The sequence below is a fragment of the Ornithorhynchus anatinus genome, chromosome 14, assembly GCF_004115215.2.
Source record: "Ornithorhynchus anatinus isolate Pmale09 chromosome 14, mOrnAna1.pri.v4, whole genome shotgun sequence".
NCBI classification, from domain to species: domain Eukaryota; kingdom Metazoa; phylum Chordata; class Mammalia; order Monotremata; family Ornithorhynchidae; genus Ornithorhynchus; species Ornithorhynchus anatinus.
Window position 1 is genome coordinate 15,203,537 of NC_041741.1, and position 12,065 is coordinate 15,215,601.

Genomic DNA, 12,065 nt, shown 5'->3' on the forward strand with positions numbered 1-12,065 from the left:
CAGGCCCCACCACCCTGGGACGGCCCTGCCTCTTCCTTGAGGAGCTTTTGTCTGGGGCCCATGAACCAAGGAGAGGAGGAGAGGGAGGGATAGCAGAGCAGGAGACAGAGGGATCCAAGCCTTTCCCTCTCTCTCCCTCTCCCACCCTAGCCCCCTGGGACAGGCAGAGCAGCTCCAAAGCCAGAACCCACTGCCCTGTCCTCTAACTCAGCTGTGGGCGTGGGCCCACACAGAATCAGCTCTGTCCCTATGTCCAGGTTTGGATCCCAGCCTCTGGTCCAGCAACTCCTCACAGTGGGCAGAGTCCCTTCCCTGGACCACCTCCTGTCCCATGACACCCCTATTCCATCCTAGGCCTCCCTCTCCCCTCCAGATCCAGCCTGAACTGGCCAGCCACTCTGGGAGCCCTCACCCTTTCTGGCCAGTGGCCCCAGTACAGGTCACTCCAGTCAGTGGATGACCTTGTAGCCAGCCCCTTCCATTCCCCACTGAGGATATCTCCCCTAGGGAGGGGGGAATCTATTCCCTAGGCACTAAGCTGGGACCAACCTCCCCACTCAGGGAGGGAGTTGTGTGTGTGGCAGGGTGGGGAGTCAGAGTAGTAGTTTCTCCTTTCTTTCCCTGGCTCTGAAACATCAAGGGGAATCTGGTGTCGGGTGTGAGACTGCAGTGCAGATTGAACTTGGAGGTCCTGAGGAAAGGAGTCCTGAGGGACTCTCAGAGTTGTTCGGTCAAGCAAGCTATTCCGTAGCTCCAACTGAAACCAAACACCGGTAGTGTGGTCTGGTGGAAAGAGCAAGGGGCTGGCAGTCAGAGGACCAGAGTTGCAGGCCTTGTTGTATCCCTGGCTGTCTGGGTGACCTGAGGAGAGTCACTTAGTCTCTTTGGGTCTCAATCTCCTCATCTGTGAATTGAGGATGTTAAAATTTTTTCATCACAGGGATGCTGGGAACATAAATAGAAAAAATTAGAAAAGCATCATTGGCTAGTGGGTAGCACACAGGCCTATATTTGGTTTCTAATCCCAGCTCCACTTGTCTGCTGCATGACCTTCTCTGTGCCTCAGTTCTCTCAATTGTAAAATGGAGATTAATGCTGTGAGCTCCAAGTCAGACATAGGCTGTGTTCAACCTGATTAGCTTGTATCTACCCCAGTGCTTAGTACAGTGCCTGGCACACAGTAAGCACTTAACAAATACCATAAAAAAATAGGATCACTGATAGAAAAGTACTGTAGGGAAATAAAGGCATTTTGCGCATTGAATGTGTTGCTATTATTATTATCAGACCTTCAGGCTACCAACAACACCTGCATTGGATCAGTGCCAGTCTAGTTTGGGACTCTCTGACAGGGACACCCAGATGTTTGTTTGCCCTCGTGGAGGGATCCAAAAGCCCCCTAGCTGACCTTCCAGTCATCCATCACTTCTTGTTCATGAGTCAGTCAATTATCTCATCGGTAAAATGGGGATTGAAACTGCGCGTCTTATGTGGGACAGGGACCGGGACTACTGTGTTCAACCTGATTAACTTGTACCTACCCCAGCACTTAGTACAGTGCCCAGTACATAATAAGTGCTTTACAGATACCATCAAAAAAAACCTCTTGAATAATCTACTGTTTTCAGCTGCCCAGCTTCCTGTGGGAATCCCCCGAAGGTGAAGAAATAGCTCCTTGAGCTTGTTTTGATCATGCCTCCCTGAAGCCCCTGGCCTTGGTGGAGTGGAACTTTGGAAGTACTTGTGTTCACCTTGGGCATCCTTCCCTGATCCCACCACCTGTAATCCCATCCCCTCTCTGCATACTCTTCTCCAGACTTCCAGAGCCCTGGTCCTTTTCCTTCTCTAGTGGTTTAACACTTTCTCCCTCCCCTTGATCATGCCAGTTGCCCTTCTCTGTCCCATATTTGGCTCTGTGGTGTCTTTCCCCCAGTGTGTAGAACAGAACTGCCCACAGGCCAAGGCTTATTCAGGGGTGGAATTGGCTCTTTTTGTCTGGCTTTTTCTTCCTCTCCCTCCCACCCTGGGGCTTCTTGGAGGTTCATCAGCCATCCACCTTCATCTCCCTTGAAGTCAGAAGGCGGGCCAGAATTTCGGCTGAAAGGGCTGAGGTTAGACAAAGAAAGAACTTCCAGATAGTGAAGAGAGTGAGGTGCTGGGGAGTTTGATGGAGAGAGACTGTGGCTCCTCTTTCCAAGGAGAAACCCTTCTGCCCCCCTGGGGGACAGTGGAGGGATATTTGTCCCTGCCCCAACTTCTTCCCAGGTGACTTAACTATCCAGGGGTGTTCTGGGTTGGCAGGTCTGAGGGACGGGTGTGTCTTTCCTGATTGGCCTCTTGAAGCCATCTTGGATCGACTCGCTCCCTCTTCTCACTGCCAGGATCATTCCTCCTCTCCAGACCATGAGGCACCGGGGTGGAGGACAGGCCTGATGGGAGACAGGGGGAAAGTGAGGCCCAGTGACTGCTAAGCAGGCTGTGGCCAGAATCCAAGGAATGCTGGGTTCTCCACATAGCCCTCCTTGAGCCCAGCTGCCATCCCGCTCATACAACCAGAAGTTTCTGGAATCAGTCTACCCCTTGACTCAGGGTAGCCAGACCAGTCTGGGTGCCCAGACTTTACCTCCCACCTGCCTTGTCTGATCATGCTGCCGGCTGTTTCTACAGTGCTTCTCAGACATAAAAACTGTACGCTGACCTTCCCGGAATTTCCAGGACCTGAATGCTACTGTCCGACCACCGTGGCCTGCTGTTCATTCCCGAAGTTACCAGTGGTGGATGAGGGAGGAGTGGAGGAAACAGACCAGGAGTCCACACTATGGCCCACATCAGTCACCTTCCTTACCCTGTTCCTACTCAGCTTGTTCTACAGCACAACAGTGACGCTCTTCAAGGTGAAGCCTCTGTCGCCCATCAAATATTGAGGGTGAGAACCCTCAGAGAGGGACTGTCTGTTGGTGGGTGGGGTCTTGGTCAGGGGGAGGGGGCCCTGGGCCCAGATAATAATAATAATAATTATGGTATTTGTTAAGCGCTTAACTATGTGCCAGACACTCTACTAAGCGCTGGGGTGGATACAAGCAGATTGGGTTGGACACAGTCCCTGTCATTCATGGGGCTCACAGTCTCAATCCTAATTTTACAGATGAGGCCACCGAGGCCCAGAGAAGGTAAGTGACTTGCCCAAAGTCACCCAGCTGACAAGTGGCAGAGCTGTGATTAGAACCCATGACCTCTGACTCCCAAGACTGGGTTCTTTCCACTGAGCCACACTGCTTCTCAGATGGGGCCAGGTCAAGTGGGTTGCACATTCGGTAATAATAACCGGGTAAACTCTGATGATGTGCTATTCGATCTCTGAGTATGTCTCCTTCGGGACTCCATAATCAATCAGTGGTATTTATTGAGAGCTTACTGTGTGCAGAGCCCTCTAGTAAATGCTTGGGAGAGTACAATACAACAGAATTGTTAGACACATTCCCTGCCCTCGATGACCTTACGTCCATAACCTTCATCTTTCTAGGTCTCTGAACTCTGCTGCCTCTTTCTCTGGCTGAGTTTCTTCTCCCCATTTCAGTGAAAATTTCTGGCCTCTGTTGTGTGGGTGGATGGTGTGGGAGAAAGATGGTGGATGGTGGGAGTTGGAAACGGGGACTTATGTGTTTCTGGGCACACAGGACTGACTGACTCACACTGAAAATCTCCCAGGCAGACCACAAGATGTCAGACAGGAAGACAGACAGAAGGGTAGATGGACAATCAGATAGATAGGTGGCCTGTCAAACAGACTGACAGCAGCCTGACAATCACACAGCAGACATCTCATTGGACAGCCAAACTGTCAGACAGACTATCATTTAGACAGGTAATGCACCATCAGTTCCTCAGGAAAACTGATAATTAGACAATCAGGGAAGCAGAACTGTCAGTCAGGATGGTATACAGCCAGAGAGACAGAATGACAATCAGATAAGTTGACTGATAGACACATGGCTTCGCGTCAACTTAAGCCCCAGAGATCTCTGATCCCTATATGCCTGCCTATACTATCTGTCCCTCTCTAGTCTGTAAGCTCCTTGAAGGCAGGGAACAAATCTACCAACTCTGTTGAATTCTACTCTCTTATGCACTACAGTGCTCTGCATGTAGGAAGTGCTTCATCAATATCATTGATTGATTTATTGATTGATATATCTCTGCCAAAATTGATCATTTTGTGTCTCTGATCCATAATAACTCCTCTCTCTCTCTCTCCCCCACTTGGGCCCACAGGTGAAGTGACCCTTCTCCTCTTCAACTCCATCTCTGGGGGCACAACCAGGAGTCCTGGGATCCAGGATCTCACCCTCTTTTCCCTGGGTGTCTGATGGGAGTGGAGCATTCCGAGATGAGACAGCCAGATCATCCCAGGCCAGCCAACACTCCCACCCCTGGAGACAAGGGGGAGGGGAGATAGGCTTTGCAAGACTCAAGGGCCTTTGCCTTTTGACCTCTGCCTTGTGGCATCCTGTTCCTCTCCCTGCTTCCTCCACAGTTCATCAAGGGACAAGGCAGTCCCCAGGAGATAATCTCCGGACCTTTCTAACCTTCCATCATTAAGCGGTGTCCTGCATCCCTGCTTTATCTACGTAATAAACAGCCAGAGATTCTGCCTCCTTTCTCTTGGGCCCTGACTCCAGGGGCTTCTCTCTGGGGTTGGAATAATAATAATAATAATAATATGGTATTTGTAAAGCGCTTACTATGTGCCAGGCACTGTACTAAGCACTGGGGTGGATTCAAGCAGATTGGGTTGGACACCATCCCTGTCCTATGTGGGGCTCACAGTCTCTCAGTTACAGATGAGGTAACTGAGGCACCGAAAAGTTAAGTGACTTGCCTAAGGTCACACAGCAGACAAGTGGCAGAGCTGGGATTAGAATCCATGACCTTCTGACTCCCAGGCCCCTGGTCTATCCACTACGGCATGCTGCTGGAAGGAGGGGGTGGGGGAGGTGGTGTCCACAGTCTTACCTGCAACTCCAAACTCCAGGAATCAATCATAGTATTTATTGAGAGCTTACTAGATGCAGAACACTGGCTAAGCATTTGAGAGAGTCCAGTAGTTGGTGGACATGATCCCTGCCCACGAGGAACTTATGGTCTAGAGTGGGAGAGCCTGCCTTCTGCATCCCCTCTGGACCCCTCCTTACCAGCATAGTGTGTCTGGAGCAGAAGAAGAAGCTGGAGGAGGTCTCAGAGAGTGGTTCGCTTTGCAGAGTAGGGCTTTTCCAGGCCTCCAATACTGGTCTTCTGGGTTTATCCCTTTCCACCCAACTGTCCCAGCTCCCCCCAGTACCCTCCAGTTTTCTACCGGTCACACTCTGAGTCCATTTTCCCATTCTACCCTGATTCTCCTCCCTCCCCTGGTCGGGCTCCCACAGGTGGCTCCCTTCCCCATCTTTTTTTTTTTTAATGGCATTTGTTAAGCACTTACTCTGTGCCAGACACTGTACTAAGCGCTGGGTAGATACAAGCTAATCAAGTTGGACAAAGTCCACATCCCACATGGGACTCACAGTCTTCATCCCCATTTTACAAATGAGGGAACTGAGGCCCAGAGAAGTAAAGTGACTTGCCCAAGGTCACACAGCAGACAAGTGGCAGAGACGGGACTGGAACCCACATCCTTTTGACTCCCCGGACTGCGCTCTACCCCTAGGCCACGCTGCTTCTCAACCCTCCAGTAGGGGGAGTGAGAGCCCTGCCCCGGGGCCCAGTTCTATGCACTTGAATGGCTGTCGGTGGTCCCAGTCTCCAAGGACCGCCTGAGGTGCAGACCTGCCACCTAATAATAATAATTGTGCTATTCGGTAAGTACTTACTATGTGCCAAGCACTGTAACAAGTGCTGGGCCGATATCAGATAAACAGGCAAGTATCAGATAAGCAGATCAGACAGAGTCTCTATCCCACAAAGGCCTCACAACCTAAGAAGGAGGGAGGTGGGGAGAACAGATAGTGAGTCCCTATTTTACAGGTAAGGAAACCGAGGCCAAGAGAAGTTAAGTGACTTGCCCAAGGTCACACAGCAGGCAAATGGCAGGCCGGAAGCTAACCGACATCCCCTGACTCTCAGGGGCCTGCTCTTTCCACTAGGCCACAATGTTCTTTATTTGGCTGAGTGTGGCCCAGAAGAGTCCAGGATGGTGTGGGTGGGGCTGGGCCTGCCCTAGTCCCTAGCCCCAGCCAGCCCCACAATCAATCAATTAATAGTATTTATTGAATGCTTACTGTGTGCAGAGTAATCAACCAATCAATCAATGATATTTATTGAGCCCTTTCTATGTGGAGAGCACTGTACTAAGCACTTGGGAGAGTACTGTGCAGTGGAATTAGTAGACATGTTCCCCGGCCATAAAGAATTTACAGTTTAGAAGGGGAGCTTACAGTCTGAAGCACTGTACTGAGCAGCTGAGAGTCAGTAGATACTTTCCCTGCCCACAACGAGCTTACAGTCTAAAGGGAGGAATCACTGTGCCTCCTGACTGCCAGAGGAGGTTCAGTGAGCCCTGGGCTGGGAGCCGAAGCCTCCCTCATTCTCAGATTGGCTCCCAGGTTCCATCTTTTCACATGCCCAACACGACCCCCACTACCTCTCCATCAGTTTAGTGAATTTCTGAATCCATGATTGACTGATTGACTGTCCTGGCTGAGATCCCGTCACCTCCTGGGACAGCAAAGTGAGTTCCAGTCTTCCAAGCTCATCCAGGAAGGATGGGGGCTGGGTGGTGCCCACCCACTCTTTCACTAAAGAGCCAAGGGGTTGAAAGAGCTGCTGGAGGAACTCAAGGAAGAACTTCCTGGTGGTAAGAAATGTAAGGAGCGTGAAAAGGATGGCTGAGAGAAGGCAATCCTTCTTCCCTAGAGATCTCTCAACACAGGGGAGACCTTAGCTCCTGGGTGTAGAGGCAGAGTCATGCCTGGAGGCAGGGGGATGGACAGGGTGACTTCTACAGGGAGAAGATGGAAGGGGGGGGGGGGGGCCTCTGTCAGCCTGAGGAGAGTGAGAAAGCAGCTGTCGTGCCACCCACAGCACATTCACACACACTCACACCCTCACACCCAGGGATGGGAAGCCACTGTAAAGTCTCTGAATCAGGCCCTGGATGGAGTAATCAATTAATAAATTGTATTTATTGCACAGGGCACTGTACTAAGCGCTTGGGAGAGTACAACACAACAATAACAGACACATTCCCTGCCCACAGTGAATTTACAGTCTAGAGAAGTGTGGCCTAGCAGAAAGAGCACAGGCCTGGGAGTCAGAGGAGCTGGGTTTTAATCTCTGCTCTGCCACGTACCTGCTGTGCGACCTTGGGCAAGTCACTTTACTTCTCTGTGCCCCAGTTCCCTCATCTGCAAAATGGGGGTTCAATACCTGTTCTCCCTTCTATTTAAACGATGAGCCCCACGTGGGAACTGATTATCCTGTATCTATCCCAGGGCTTGGTACAGTGCTTGGCATACAGTTAGCGCTTAACAAATACTACAATTATTATTATATAATGTATATATAGTTACATATAATATATGTTATATTAAAAATAATAATATTTAATAATAATATTTAACTAGTCCCATTTCCTTTCCCCTCCTTCTCTGCCTATGAAGACCAGGCACCATTCCCAGCACACCAGCTATGGATCTAAATTCCCCCACAGCCTTGGGTCTGGGGAGGGGGTGAGACCCCTCAGGGGAAGAGACAGGGGTCCACCAAGGAGGTCCCTCGCTCCAGGGCCTTCTTGCTCCTTTGTCACCCACTGTGACTCCCACATCACTGTGATCCCGGCAGCTGTGATCCTCACCGAATCAATCTCACCCGAGGCCCTCAGGGGCTGGGTCCAGGAAAGACACATGCAGCTAACACAATTAACCTCGCACACAGTCCTGGGCAGACACATAACTCACGCACCGACATGCACATACACAAAAACATCCAGAACACAGGTGCCCACACCCACCCAAACAGCTATACACACAAACACACATTCCCACAAACACACATGCCCACCACTCAAGCAGATACACACACACACACTCACATGGACGCACACAAGTAACTGGATACACGAGGCCCCCAGTGCCACAGCTACACGCACAGAGTCACCTACACCTATCCCAGCTCCACCACTTGTCTGCTATGTGATCTTTGGTGAGCATTTAACTTCTCTATGCCTCAGTTACCTCATCTGCAAAATGGGGATTAAGACTGGTGAGCCCTGTGTGGGACATGGACTGTGTCCAATCTGATTAACTTGAATCTACCCCAGAGTTTATACAGTGCCTGGCACACAGTAAGCATTTAAAAATACCATAAAAAAGTAAAATAAAGATATCTGGACACACCAATTCACACAGTGACACAAGCATACATACACTCTCAGGCCCCCAGTTATGCCCTCACCAGACACACCTTTGCCCACATAAATAAAGACCAGCATTTTTGCACACCACTTGGGGTGAGACTGTTGGTCCTTCTGGATAAAAGGGGTCAAGGGAAACCTCCCGGAGCAGAGTGGTTTGGTGGGCGTAAATGGGGAGAGGTATGGAGGTGGGAATGGGAAGAAGCAGTGTTCCCTAGTGGATAGAGCACAGACCTGGAAGTCAGAAGTACCTGGATTCTAATCCCAGCTCTGCCACCTCTCTATTGTGTGACCTTGTCTGTGCCTCAGTTCCCTCATCTGAACAATGGCGATTAAGACTGTGAGCCCCACGTGGGACGTGGACTGTGTCCAACTTGATTAGCTTTATCTACCCCAGCACTTAGTATAGTGCCTAGCACATAGTAGGTGCTTAAAATACTATTTTAAAAAAATTCCTGGCTGGAGGTGGGAAGACCAGGTGGAGAGAAGGGAAGAGAGACTGTGACAGAAAGCTCACTGGCAGGGGATGGAGAGGCAGAGTTGGGGTGACAGCAGCAGGAGGTGAGAGAGGGGAGGATTTGGGGTAGGGGATGAAGTAATACACCAACTTAGTATTTTGGGAAGGTGTGTGTCTGTGTGTGTGTATCTGGTAGGGGGTGGGAAGGCTATTCCACAGTACCCCCTCGCCACCCTCTCCACCTGCAGCAGCTGGGCGAGTGACGCAGTCCCAAACAGGGGTCTGCGGAGACCGAGAACCGAACCCGAGACCCGGCTCTAGGTTTCAGGCCCAGACTGGCAGGTGAGGCTCCTCGTATCACCTGGGTGACCCCAACCAATTCCCGGTCAGGCAGATCTGACTCAACCCCAAACGCGGTTTCCATTCTGGGGGTTTCGGGCCGATACGGTGGAACCCACTTGTAAGAATGAGAGTAAGAGAAGCGTCAACACCGTCCTCACCCTGGCCGGAGCCCAGGCCCGAGCTAAGGCCAGGCACAGGAGAGAACACAGGCTCAGAACCGGACTGAGCACAGACCCAGCACGGTACCGAATGCGGCTCAGAACAGGACCTTGCTCAGGCCCGGCCCAGGGTCAGTAACAAGCCCGAACTCGGGCCCGGCTCAGGACCAAGCCCAAGCCTGAGGACGAGCCCAGCCCAGACTCAGGCCAGGCCCGAGAAAAGGCCTGGCACAGGACTGAGCAGAGACCCAGCACAGAACCAAACAGATTCAGAACAAGACCGAGCACAGGCCCAGTACAGGACTGAGCACAGGCTCAGAACAGGCCCAGCAAAGGCTCAGGCCCAGACACAGGCCTCACCTTGTAAAAATGTTGGCATTTGTTAAGTGCTTACTATGTGCAGAACACTGTTCTAAGCGCTGGGGTAGACACAGGGGAATCAGTTTGTCCCACGTGGGGCTCACAGTCTTAATCCCCATTTTACAGATGAGGTAACTGAGGCACAGAGAAGTTAAGTGACTTGCCCACAGTCACACAGCTGACAAGTGGCAGAGCTGGGATTTGAACTCATGAGCCCTGACTCCAAAGCCCGTGCTCTTTCCACTGTGCCACGCTGCTTCTCTGTACCAACCACAGACCCAAAACGAGTCCAACACAGACTCAGCCCAGGCCCAAACACAGGCCCAGCCCCAGACCAGGCTGCAGGGCCTAATCTATTGACTCCAGGTTGGTTTCCATATACATCCCATGAATCTTCCTGGTCCCCTTAACCGTTTCTGGAATGTATAGCAGCGTGGCCTAGAGGTTAAAGCTCGAACCTGGAAGTCATAAGGACCTAGGTCTAGAGGGGGAGACAGGCACTAAGAAGAATAAATCATTTAGAATGTGTTTTGCACTGTATGAGACACCACTGTGATAACAGCACTGTAGTTAGGGCTTGAGAAACCTTCACTCTGCCTTCAAGTAGTTTTCAGTCTAATGAGGGTGGGAAGTGGTGGGAATAGCATAACTAGAAGAGTGTTTGAATAGATATAAATAATAATGCAAGTAGATAAATAAATCCATCCCAGGCAAATGTGTAAGAGAGCCAAAGTAGCAGGGGAACACAGCAGAGGGGTCCTTTGGTATGAAGGTGAGGTTGCATCCATGAGCAGGTGGACCACGAGAACCACTTTTACATACTTTGTCCATTGAAGTATTGTGGCCTAGTGGATAGAGCCTGGGCCCGGGAGTCAGAAGGCCCTGGATTCTAATCCTGGCTCTGCCATTTGTCTGCTGTGTGACCTTGGGCAAATCACTTCACTTCTCTGGACCTCAGTTACCTCACCTGTAAAATGGGGATTAAGAGCATGAGCCCATGTGGGACAGGGACTTTGTCCAACCTGCCTAACTTGTATCGACCCCAGCTCTTAGAACAGTGCTTGACACCTAGTAAGCACTTAACATTTACCATAATTATCATTACCTATGAAAATACAGTTGTGCTCCATTTGACTTCCCTATCTGTGGATTGATGTCTGTCTCCCCCTTTAACCTGTAAGTTCATTATGGGAAGGGCACATGTCTGTTCTGTTGTACTCTCCCAGGTGGTCAGTCCAATGTGGGGCACAAAGTAAATGCTCAACAAATACCAGTGATTGATTGAATGATAGTGTATCAGTGAATATGTGTCTGAGCTGAGTGTCTGTGTCTTTCTGTCTACGGCTTGTGTATCTGTGGGACTGTTTGCCCAGATCTGTGCACTTTGAGTCTGTTTGTCTATCTCTATGTCCATGTGTCAGCTAGCCTGGATAAATTCCTGACTTTGGGTCTCTTTGAGCCTGGCAGAGTCCTTTTGTTGCCTGTGTGTAGATCTGTCTTTCTGTTTATTATAAGTATCTATGAGCCTGTGTGTGTGTCTGAGTGCCTGTGAGCCTGTATCTGATTGTGTGTGTGCTTGTTCTGTGTCTCTTCCCTGACAGCTCATAAACTTGAGTACCTGTTTGTGTTCTAGAGAATGTATTATACTGTACTCTCTGCAAGCATTGAGTACAGTGCTCTCAAAAGCACTCAAAAAAATTCAATTGACCTGTGAGCCTCTGTGGAACAGATTGTTTGTGTATCTGGGTGACTGCATGCCTGGGAATTTTGTGTGTATGAGTGTATGTCTGTAGGTCCAGGAGACTGAGCCCCTGGGTCTCCTGAGTAGCTGTGATGTAGTGTTAGTTATCAGGTCTACTGTGTAAATTCTCAGATCAGTGAGTAAGTGGGAGTCTGACTTTTCCAGCCCCACTGCTGCCTGGGGTCTGTGTGCCTACATTCCCATGTCCCTAGACTTCCTTGGGTCTTGGGGTCAGTCTGTCTCAGGTATCTGGGCCTCTAAAGTGGTTGGGTATCAGTGTGTGTCTGCCTGTCAGTGAGTATATTTAGTACTCTGACAAACTAGGGCCCTACTCTGCTCACTTCCCCGCACTCCTCCTGGCCCCTTGGGCTGAGAATCAATCAATAGTATTTTCACTCCATCGTATTCAATGAGTGCTTACTCTGTGCAGAGCATTGTACTAAACACCTGGGAGAAATCCCATGGAAGCCTATCCAGTGTACCTCTGCAGCGTGGCTCGGTGGAAAGAGCCCGAGCTTGGGAGTCAGAGGTCATGGGTTTGAATCCCAGCTCCACCACTTGGCAGCTGTGTGGCTGTGGGCAAGTCACTTAACTGCTCTGGGC

The 12,065-nt window shown here is 50.4% G+C and overlaps 1 long non-coding RNA gene across 1 annotated transcript; it reads left to right on the plus strand.

Moving 5' to 3' along the window:
* The first annotated feature begins 2,344 nt into the window (after positions 1–2,344).
* On the plus strand, positions 2,345–4,651 carry LOC114816511. The gene is made up of 2 exons (XR_003764293.2): positions 2,345–2,926; positions 4,273–4,651. It is a non-coding gene; the product is annotated as an uncharacterized LOC114816511 (long non-coding RNA).
* Positions 4,652–12,065: the final 7,414 nt, after the last annotated feature.